The sequence below is a fragment of the Chelonia mydas genome, chromosome 7 (assembly GCF_015237465.2).
Source record: "Chelonia mydas isolate rCheMyd1 chromosome 7, rCheMyd1.pri.v2, whole genome shotgun sequence".
NCBI classification, from domain to species: domain Eukaryota; kingdom Metazoa; phylum Chordata; order Testudines; family Cheloniidae; genus Chelonia; species Chelonia mydas.
In genome coordinates, this window is record NC_057853.1 from 119798752 (window position 1) to 119808786 (window position 10035).

General features: G+C 54.6%; 1 protein-coding gene across 13 annotated transcripts in view; it reads right to left on the reverse strand.

Annotated features, from left to right (window-relative positions):
* MFSD13A (major facilitator superfamily domain containing 13A) overlaps window positions 1–6278 on the reverse strand; it is a 34821-nt gene extending 28543 nt beyond the window's left edge. For 4 of the 13 annotated variants that reach the window (XR_006292415.1, XM_037905909.2, XM_043552039.1 and 1 more), the window contains exon 1: window positions 853–3389. The gene's annotated coding sequence lies outside the window, so the exon portion shown is untranslated. Of the gene's footprint in view, window positions 1–852; window positions 3390–6080 lie in introns of those variants that run through there. The other 9 variants (XM_037905910.2, XM_043552035.1, XM_037905911.2 and 6 more) reach the window with 8 other exon arrangements.
* Window positions 6279–10035: the final 3757 nt, after the last annotated feature.

Genomic DNA, 10035 nt, shown 5'->3' on the forward strand with positions numbered 1-10035 from the left:
ATCAGTTGGTACATAGTGTGACAAAATTCCTGCTCTACCTTGGTGGGTCTTGCGCTTATTGGCGGATTTACTCGCCTTGGAGGTTCACAGCAGCCCTCAGCTTGGCCGTTTTTCTGAACCCACAGTCCAGGTCGACTCCTCCTGTGTCTGACCAGGAGTTGGGAGGATTTGGGGGGAACCCGGGCCCGCCCTCTACTCCGGGTTCCAGCCCAGGGCCCCTGTGGAATGCAGCTGTCTAGAGTGCCTCCTGGAACAGCTGTGCGACAGCTACAACTCCCTGGGCTACTTCCCCATGGCCTCCTCCCAACACCTTCTTTATCCTCACCATAGGACCTTCCTCTGGTCTCTGATAACGCTTGTACACCTCAGTCCTCCAACAGTCCGCATTCTCACTCTCAGCTCCTCATACCTCTTGCTCCCAGCTCCTCACACGCACACCATAAACTAAAGTGTTTCTAGCAGCTTCTTGATTGGCTGCAGGTGTTCTAATCAGCCTGTCTTAATTGTCTCTAGAAGGTTCTTGATTGTTCTGGAACCTTCCCTGTTACCTTACCCGGGGAAAGGGACCTATTTAGCCTGGGGCTAATATATCTGCCTTCTATTTCTCTCCTGTAGCCATCTGGCCCGACCCTGTCACAATAGTCAGTTTCACTGTTTCCCTGTGTAGTCAATTAGCAAAGGAGAAACTGACTGCAACTTGTCAGTGAGAGAACAGAGAAAAAAAACATTTAAAAAAAGTAACTGGTATCAAAAGATTGACAATGACAGCGTGCCTTTAAAGATGAGTTTATGGCATAGCGTCACATATCTCTATTTATCTTCAAGTCACTCAGTGGCCTGGGCCCAGCATACCTAAAAGACAGCCTCATGCTCCGGGATGAAGATCCTTCTAGACAGCTTCGCTCCTCAGGCAGAATGGAACTTTTTACCAAAAGGGTAAAGCTCATCTGTGCAAAAGTCTGAGATTTCTTGGGGGCCTGTCCCAGACAGCAGGACAAACCCTGCAGGAACTAATGACCATCACAAGCACCACCTTCTGCTCCAAATGCAAGGTTCTTGTCTTCCAACTGCCTTCTCTAGCAAACACACAACAATGTGTACATGTTAAAAATATATTAAAACAATCCCCTACCGAGACATAACTGCACACAAAATTCTTCCTTACAGAGAGGATGAGAAAGAGAAAGAGAATGAACCACACCTCACAGATGTTAGTCTCCTGGCTTAGTGAACTGCTGGAAGGTGCTCAGATACAAGTAATAAGGGTGGTATAAGAATCTAAATAAAACATCAAGTTGACAGGTTCACTCACAAGCCAGATATTTAACGTTACTTTAATTTTGTTTTTTGCGTTCAAGTTTTAAAAAAAAACCACACCAACTACTCCACTGCATACATCTGACGAAGTGAGCTGTAGCTCACGAAAGCTTATACTCAAAGAAATTTGTTAGTCTCTAAGGTGCCACAAGTACTCCTTTTCTTACTCCTGTGCTGAAACCCTGGAGGTATAGCACTTCAGTACCTGCCCATTATTCTCATTAGCATTAGTAGGAAGCGTACGACAAGCTGAGAAGCATTGGTGCCACTTTTCATGCTGTTAAAGAGAACATCTCTGTCTAGGTATTTCTTCTCCACCCATCATCATGGTATCTGAGCAGGATTTCTCCACAGAACTCACTTCAGTATGGACTGGTCAGTGAGGGTTTTTTTTGTTTTTGCTTACAATCTTTTGAAAACTGCAGTCATTCCCTCTCTCCCAGCCTGGGGTTTCAATCACCAGATCATAAGGTGTTTCCTGAAAGGCTTACTGAAGCCTGTCACAGGACCCAAAATTGAGGCAGTCAGGAACCTTTGTAATGTTTCAGTCCTGAAAGATGTCACTGGACCAGTTTAAGCACATTTACCTACATTGTTATGAGCATTTCCCCATGCAAGAAAGAACTTCAAAATACTGAACAATGCAAGTTCTCCTTTACCCACTCTCACTATTTGTGCAGTGTCTGGATACAGGAATTGTTTGCTTTGTCACAAAGGGGGATGGTTCAAGAAGTGGTGACAACATCATCTCCACTTGAAGTCCAAGTTTAGATCAAGTTTTCACCTGGTTATTCAGACACCCTTGAAACTGAATTTTGAGAAGAGATTAGTGACTAGAGTAGGGGATGGAGAAGCAGGACTCCTGGGTTCTAGTTGCAAGCTCCACCACTGACTTCTTGTGTGATCTTTGTCAAGTCACTTCCCTACTCCATGCCTCCATTTCCTGAACTGTGAAATGAGGGTAACACACACCTACAGCCAGTGATGAGCTGCCAGAAGCTGAAGAACCAGTTCCTTCGGTCGCTCTGGGTCTTTGGCGGCATGTTCTTTAGTCGCTCCGGGTCTTCGGCAGCATTGAAGGACCTGGCGCCAAAGCTTCTGAGTGCCACTGGGTGAAAATTCACAGGGGAGTCTCCCCATCCGAGAGCTTAGGCAGGATGGACAGGATGGTCCCGCGGGCCGCATGTGGCCCGCGAGCCGGAGTTTGCCCACCCCTTTAACAACCAGTTCTAAACCGGCTTCAAAATTTAACAACTGGTTCGCGTGAACCGGCTCCAGCTCACCACTGCCTACAGCTCCCAAGGGGTAGGAGATGTAGTTTTTGTTTGTGAAATGCTTTGAGGTGTTCAGATAAAAGTCACGAATGAAGTGCAAATTACAATGGAAACCGCTACCAGACTGTAGCTTCCATGCAGGGGAGGGAGAGATGAATCCTTCACTAGTTGGCTAGATTTTTAAGATTTCCTGGATGGTCATGGAATAATAAATATATAACAAAACAAAAAAAAATAAAGTTGCCCACTTCATTTTAAGTGGTCTCCTACAACATGCATGAACCTCTTATGCTTAACAATCTGTCCTACCTTCTATTTAGCTTGACCACTTTGGTTTCCTTCTCCAGATGTGAAGCTCAAAAACTTGTCCCTTCCACCAACAGAAGTTGGTCCAATAACAGAAATTACCTCCCCCACCTCACCGCTCAGATAATAAAACAGACAGAAATACGAGGGATGGGGCACCACTACTCCCGGCTCATCTGTTTACATAACATCCCAGCAAGGGATGGGGACTGAGACAAAGAACCAGCTCCCCATACTGTACCAGTACTGCACGGCCCACCCTGCAGGCACCTGCCCTGAAGTGGGCGAGGGGAGACATCCGGCAGCACTCTACTTGGGATGGATGCCAATACAGGGGGAAGTGACAGCGCTCTACCTGGGATAGACCCCTATAATGGGGGGGGACAGACCCCCCCTCTACCCAGGTCAGACCCCTATGGAGAGGAATGGAGACAGAACCCTTACCCCCCCACACATAGCACTTTACCTAGGGCAGGACCCCCCCACCCAGGACAGACCCCTATGTTGGGGGGAGGGGACAGAACCCCACCCTGACCGCGCTTCGCCCAGGACAGACCCCAATGACGCGGGGGAGGGGACAGAACCCCTCCCCCACGGTGCTTTGCCCAGGACAGACCCCAATGGGTGGGGGGGACAGAACCGCTCCCCCACCGCGCTTTGCCCAAGACAGACCCCAATGATGGGGGGGGGAAGGGACAGAACCCCTCCCCCACCGTGCTTTGCCCAGGACAGACCCCAATGGGTGGGGGGGACAGAACCCCTCCCCCACCGCGCTTTGCCCAGGACAGACCCCAATGGGGGGGCCGACAGAACCCCTCCCCCACCGCGCTTTGCCCAGGACAGACCCCAATGGGGGGGACGGGACAGAACCCCTCCCCCACCGCGCTTTGCCCAGGACAGACCCCAGTGACGGGGGGGGGGACGGACGGACAGAACCCCTCCCCCACCACGCTTTGTCCAGGACAGACCCCAATGGGGGGGGGGGACAGAACCCCTTCCCCACCGCACTTTGCCCAGGACAGACCCCAATGGGTGGGGGGGGGGGGGGGAAGGGACAGAACCCCTCCCCCACCGCGCTTTGCCCAGGACAAACCCCAATGGGGGGGGGGGGACGAAGGGACAGAACCCCTCCCCCACCGCGCTTTGCCCAGGACAAACCCCAATGGGGGGGGGGGGGGGACAGAACCCTTCCCCCACCGCGCTTTGCCCAGGACAGACCCCAATGACGGGGGGGGGGAAGGGACAGAACCCCTCCCCCACCGCGCTTTGCCCAGGACAAACCCCAATGGGGGGGCCGACAGAACCCCTCCCCCACCGCGCTTTGCCCAGGACAGACCCCAATGGGGGTGGGGGGGGACAGAACCCTTCCCCCACCGCGCTTTGCCCAGGACAGACCCCAATGACGGGGGGGGGAAGGGACAGAACCCCTCCCCCACCGCGCTTTGCCCAGGACAAACCCCAATGGGGGGGCCGACAGAACCCCTCCCCCACCGCGCTTTGCCCAGGACAGACCCCAATGGGGGGGACGGGACAGAACCCCTCCCCCACCGCGCTTTGCCCAGGACAGACCCCAATGGGGGGGACGGGACAGAACCCCTCCCCCACCGCGCTTTGCCCAGGACAGACCCCAGTGACGGGGGGGGGGGGGGGGAAGGACAGAACCCCTCCCCCACCGCGCTTTGCCCAGGACAGACCCCAGTGACGGGGGGGGGAGGACGGACGGACAGAACCCCTTCCCCACCGCACTTTGCCCAGGACAGACCCCAATGGGTGGGGGGGAGGGGAAGGGACAGAACCCCTCCCCCACCGCGCTTTGCCCAGGACAAACCCCAATGGGGGGGGGGGACAGAACCCCTCCCCCACCGCGCTTTGCCCAGGACAGACCCCAATGACGGGGGGGGGAAGGGACAGAACCCCTCCCCCACCGCGCTTTGCCCAGGACAGACCCCAGTGACCGGGGGGGGGGGGGGGAAGGGACAGAACCCCTCCCCCACTGCGCTTTGCCCAGGACAGACCCCAATGGGTGGGGGGGACAGAACCCCTCCCCCACCGCGCTTTGCCCAGGACAGACCCCAATGACGGGGGGGGGGGGGAAGGGACAGAACCCCTCCCCCACCGCGCTTTGCCCAGGACAGACCCCAATGACGGGGGGGGGGGGGAAGGGACAGAACCCCTCCCCCACCGCGCTTTGCCCAGGACTGACCCCAATGACGGGGGGGGGGGGACAGAACCCCTCCCCCACCGCGCTTTGCCCAGGACAGACCCCAGTGACCGGGGGGGGGGGGGGGGGAAGGGACAGAACCCCTCCCCCACCGCGCTTTGCCCAGGACAGACCCCAATGACGGGGGGGGGGGGAGAAGGGACAGAACCCCTCCCCCACCGCGCTTTGCCCAGGACTGACCCCAATGACGGGGGGGGGGACAGAACCCCTCCCCCACTGCGCTTTGCCCAGGACAGACCCCAATGGGTGCGGGGGACAGAACCCCTCCCCCACCGCGCTTTGCCCAGGACAGACCCCAATGATGGGGGGGGGACAGAACCCCTCCCCCACCGCGCTTTGCCCAGGACAGACCCCAATGGGGGGGGGGACAGAACCCCTCCCCCACCGCGCTTTGCCCAGGACAGACCCCAATGACGGGGGGGGGGGAAGGGACAGAACCCCTCCCCCACCGCGCTTTGCCCAAGACAGACCCCAATGGGTGGGGGGGACAGAACCCCTCCCCCACCGCGCTTTGCCCAGGACAGACCCCAATGGGGGGGCCGACAGAACCCCTCCCCCACCACGCTTTGCCCAGGACAGACCCCAATGGGGGGGACGGGACAGAACCGCTCCCCCACCGCGCTTTGCCCAGGACAGACCCCAATGACGGGGGGGGGGGGACAGAACCCCTCCCCCACCGCGCTTTGCCCAGGACAGACCCCAATGGGGGGGACGGGACAGAACCCCTCCCCCACCGCGCTTTGCCCAGGACAGACCCCAATGGGGGGGGGGGCCAGTCCCCGGCCGCAGCACGGAGCCCCGGCGGAGGCACCCCCGCGCCGGGCACGGCAGAGAGGCAGCTCCCGCCGGGAGCGAGCGTTCGAACCGGGCACCCATCCCCCGCACTTCCCCCGGGGGCGGGGGGGAGAGCGCGCGCAGGCCCCGCCCCCTCCGCGCCCCCCAGAGCGCGCGGCGCCTCCTACCTGCCTCGACTCCCAGCCCCGGCTCTCCCCTGTCAGCACCAGGCGCGCGTGCGCACTCAGCTGCCGCCACACCGGCCGTTCGGCCCCGCCCACGCTGCCCGAAGGAGGCGAGGGAGGCCCCCCCCCGCCCTGAGGCGGAGCCCGCGGAGGCCATCTTTACTCCGGGCAGGCGAAGCCAGCCCGCCCCACACTTCCGGCCGTCTTGGGCGAGCGCTGATTTTCAAAGTGGGGCAGGTGGGGGGGGTCTCTCAGCTGAGTGACATAGCGACGAGCCAGTCAGAAAGCACCTAATTTACATACTGACGCCCCTAAAGCCACAAACCGCAGAGATCCGCATTCGGAATGGGGAGGGGACTCGACGCGGGGCCTTCTAACGGGGCCGCTCTCCCTCTCTGTGGGCCGCCCCACAGGCCACGGCCTCGAGACTGTGAGGCCTGGCCTGGCCCTGCCCGCACAGGACATCTCCCCCGCCCCCCCAGTCCCCATAGCCCTCAGCCTCTGAGGCCTGGCCCTGCCCCCACAGGACATCTCCCCTCCCCCCACCCCACCCCCCATAGCCCTCAGCCTGTGAGGCCTGGCCCGGCCCTGCCCCCACAGGACATCTCCCCTCCCCCCACCCCCTATAGCCCTCAGCCTGTGAGGCCCGGCCCTGCCCCCACAGGACATCTCCCCTCCCCCCCGCACCCCCCCTAGCCCTCAGCCTGTGAGGCCCGGCCCTGCCCCCGCAGGACATCTCCCCCTCCCCCGCACCCCCCCTAGCCCTCAGCCTCTGAGGCCTGGCCCTGCCCCCACAGGACATCTCCCCTCCCCCCACCCCCCATAGCCCTCAGCCTGTGAGGCCTGGCCCTGCCCCCACAGGACATCTCCCCTGCCCCCCCAGCCCCCACAGCCTTCGGCCTGTGAGGCCTGGCCCTGCCCCTACAGGACATCTTCCTCCCCCCCCCCCCCCCCCAATAGCCCATGACCCAGAGACTGTGAGATCCCCAGCCCCCTGCCCCACAGATTGGGTGTGATCCCCACCCCAAACCTAGTATTTAGCAGTAACGCTTTTCCAGCCCTAGAGGAGAGCTGGGTGAAAGCTCGTCTCTCTCACCTACAGAAGCTGGGCCAATAAGAGATATTACCTCACCCACCCTGTCTCTTATCTCAAGAGTTATTATAGAGGGCAAAGAAATGGGAGTTATTTACAAGGCTAAAGCAGGTAAACCTGTATCCGCACACACCTCCCAAGGAGCTCCTAGCTTCAGTTTCAGACAGTAATAGAAGTTTCTCTAATAAGCAAACTCAATATGTCCTTTAGGGCTAACTCAGGCTCACCCCTGGGGATCTTTTGCTTATGATTAATAATTCTTGCCACAGTGATTCCAAGAAGCATAAAGATACAGTTCCTCCTCGATAGGGCCTTTCCTTCCCTTCTCCCCCCGAACTTGAGCTGCAAACGCAGCTGATGGAAGGAATCCATTTGCAGACTTCTCTCCATTTGGGGAGGGGAGGGAAGAGCAATCAGCAAAGTCTTCTACTCTCTTTGATGTTCCACAATACTTCATCTTTTGTCAAGGGACGTTCCTGGGGGGTAGGAAATATCACCTTTGGTTGGAGATCAGCACTTTACACCAATTAACGTCTCTCTCCTCTCTGATGGTTTACGCAGTCACAGAGGCTTATTACACAAATGCTTAAACATTACCTTGCAATGTGGGATATGGATATTATAAGTGAGATTAATGCTTGCAGCAATTTATAAGCATTCAATAAAGTCTAAACATTAAGCACATTTTTATAATTCTAATACTTATTGTAACAATACAGACACACTGGTCAGACTGGTTCCAGCTATGTATTTGTCACGCCCCTAAAGCCACAAACCGCAGAGATCCAAATTCGGAATCCACAAAGGCCTGGGGTCCTTGGCATGAGCTGGCACCCGGTCTGTCAGCATCACATCTACTGTGGGGAGCCCTGCTGGGGACCTTGTTCCCCTGAGACTCTATGTGAGATCCCTCGACCCCAATGCCTGTCCCTTCCACCCCTGGGGAGCCCCACTGGGGCCCACGTCCCCTTAAGACTGTGTGATCCCTAGCCCTCACCCCTTCTATCCCCAGGGAACCCGATTATAGCCAAGTACCCATGAGACTCTGTGCAGGATCCACAGCCCCTGTCTTCTCTTTTCAAAGATTTTCCTAACGCTTTTTGGATTTATATCTCCAGAACAAGATCAGCTAGCAGACAGATAGCGCCGCTGTGGACTGCAGGCCATTGGTGGCCTATGGAGCACATGCCAGTGGTCAGCAGAGATCTGGCTGCTCACCTTGTGCTGAGTCCTGCTCCTTGTGTCTAGCTGAGAAAGACAGAATAGATGGGAGACAGGTTGAAATGAAGAGCAAACACCGTCGCCATGAATAGTTTTTCTGAGAGGTCAAAACACTTAGTGCATTAAAAACAGCTAAATACATTACCATTCTTACGGATATCACTTAGTTTCCCATGCTCGATCAGGGGCGTCTCATGGGATTACAGTCTTGAGATGAATCAAGACTGGACACCTTTCTGAAAGAGATGCTTGAACCACATAGGAATTATGCATTAGTCAAATGTAAGTTATTACTCTCAGTAGAGGGATAACTGGATGAAGTTTAATGGCCTGTATTATTCAGGAGGTCAAACTAGATGATCATAAAGGTCTTTTCTGGCCTTTAATTCTATGAACTACATTTTTAAACCCTTCACAGAAACTCTATGAAGAGTTTCAAAATTATAAAGCAAATGTCAGAAAGTCTGGAAATGGGCTGTTAAGATATCCTGTCAACATCACCAGCTTCAAACAACCATCACTCTCACACCGCACATGGAAATTTACTTTTCCTCGTAAACTAGATCCATAAAACACACCGGTTTCAGAGTAGCAGCTGTGTTAGTCTATAGCCGCAAAAAGAAAAGGAGAACTTGTGGCACCTTAGAGACTAACAAATTTATTTGAGCATAAGCTTTCATGAAGCTCACTTCATCGGATGCATTCAGTGAAAAATACAGTGGAGAGATTTATATACTCAGAGAACATGAAACAATGGGTGTTACATACACACTGTAACGAGAGTGATCAGGTAAGGTGAGCTATTACCAGCAGGAGAGTGGGGGGCAGGGAGACGGACCTTTTGTAGTGATAATCAAGGTGGGCCATTTCCAGCAGCTGACAAGAACATCTGAGGAACAGCGGGGTGAATAAACATGGGGAAATAGTTTTACTTTGTGTAATGACCCATCCGCTCCTAGTCTTTATTCAAGCCTGAGTTAAAAACTTCGAAAACAGACTCCAAGGAGAGACTGCTGAATTGGAATTAATTCGCAAACTGGATACAATTAACTTAGGCTTGAATAGAGACTGGGAGCGGATGGGTCATTACACAAAGTAAAACTATTTCCCCATGTTTATTCCCCCCCCCCTTGTTACAGTGTGTATGGTAACACCCATTGTTTCATGTTCTCTGTGTATATAAATCTCCCCACTGTATTTTCCACTGAATGCATCCGATGAAGTGAGCTGTAGCTCACGAAAGCTTATGCTTAAATAAATTTGTTAATCTCTAAGGTGCCACAAGTCCTTCTTTTCTTTTTATAAAATACACCACTGTCTAATATATATCAGCTATTCACCCTTTGCTCTGGAGATAGCTAGTGTTACCTATTTTTCTCATTAGCCTACCCCACATACTAAGACATTACTGTACTTGTGTATTAATACTATTTTAAAAACCCCTTCAGGCCCCCTTGACTTCTCACAAAGAGACAACTAACGGCATAAACCTATTTTGTCCCCATGCATGTCACCTTTATCTTCTCCCTACAGCAATTCATTTAACTGTTAATGGATATTCACCTAGGGAGGTGATACAGGAAGCTTTAATTAGTGTTTGTAAAGGGCTTTGCAAGCTTTAAAGTATCATCATCATTTGCTTTA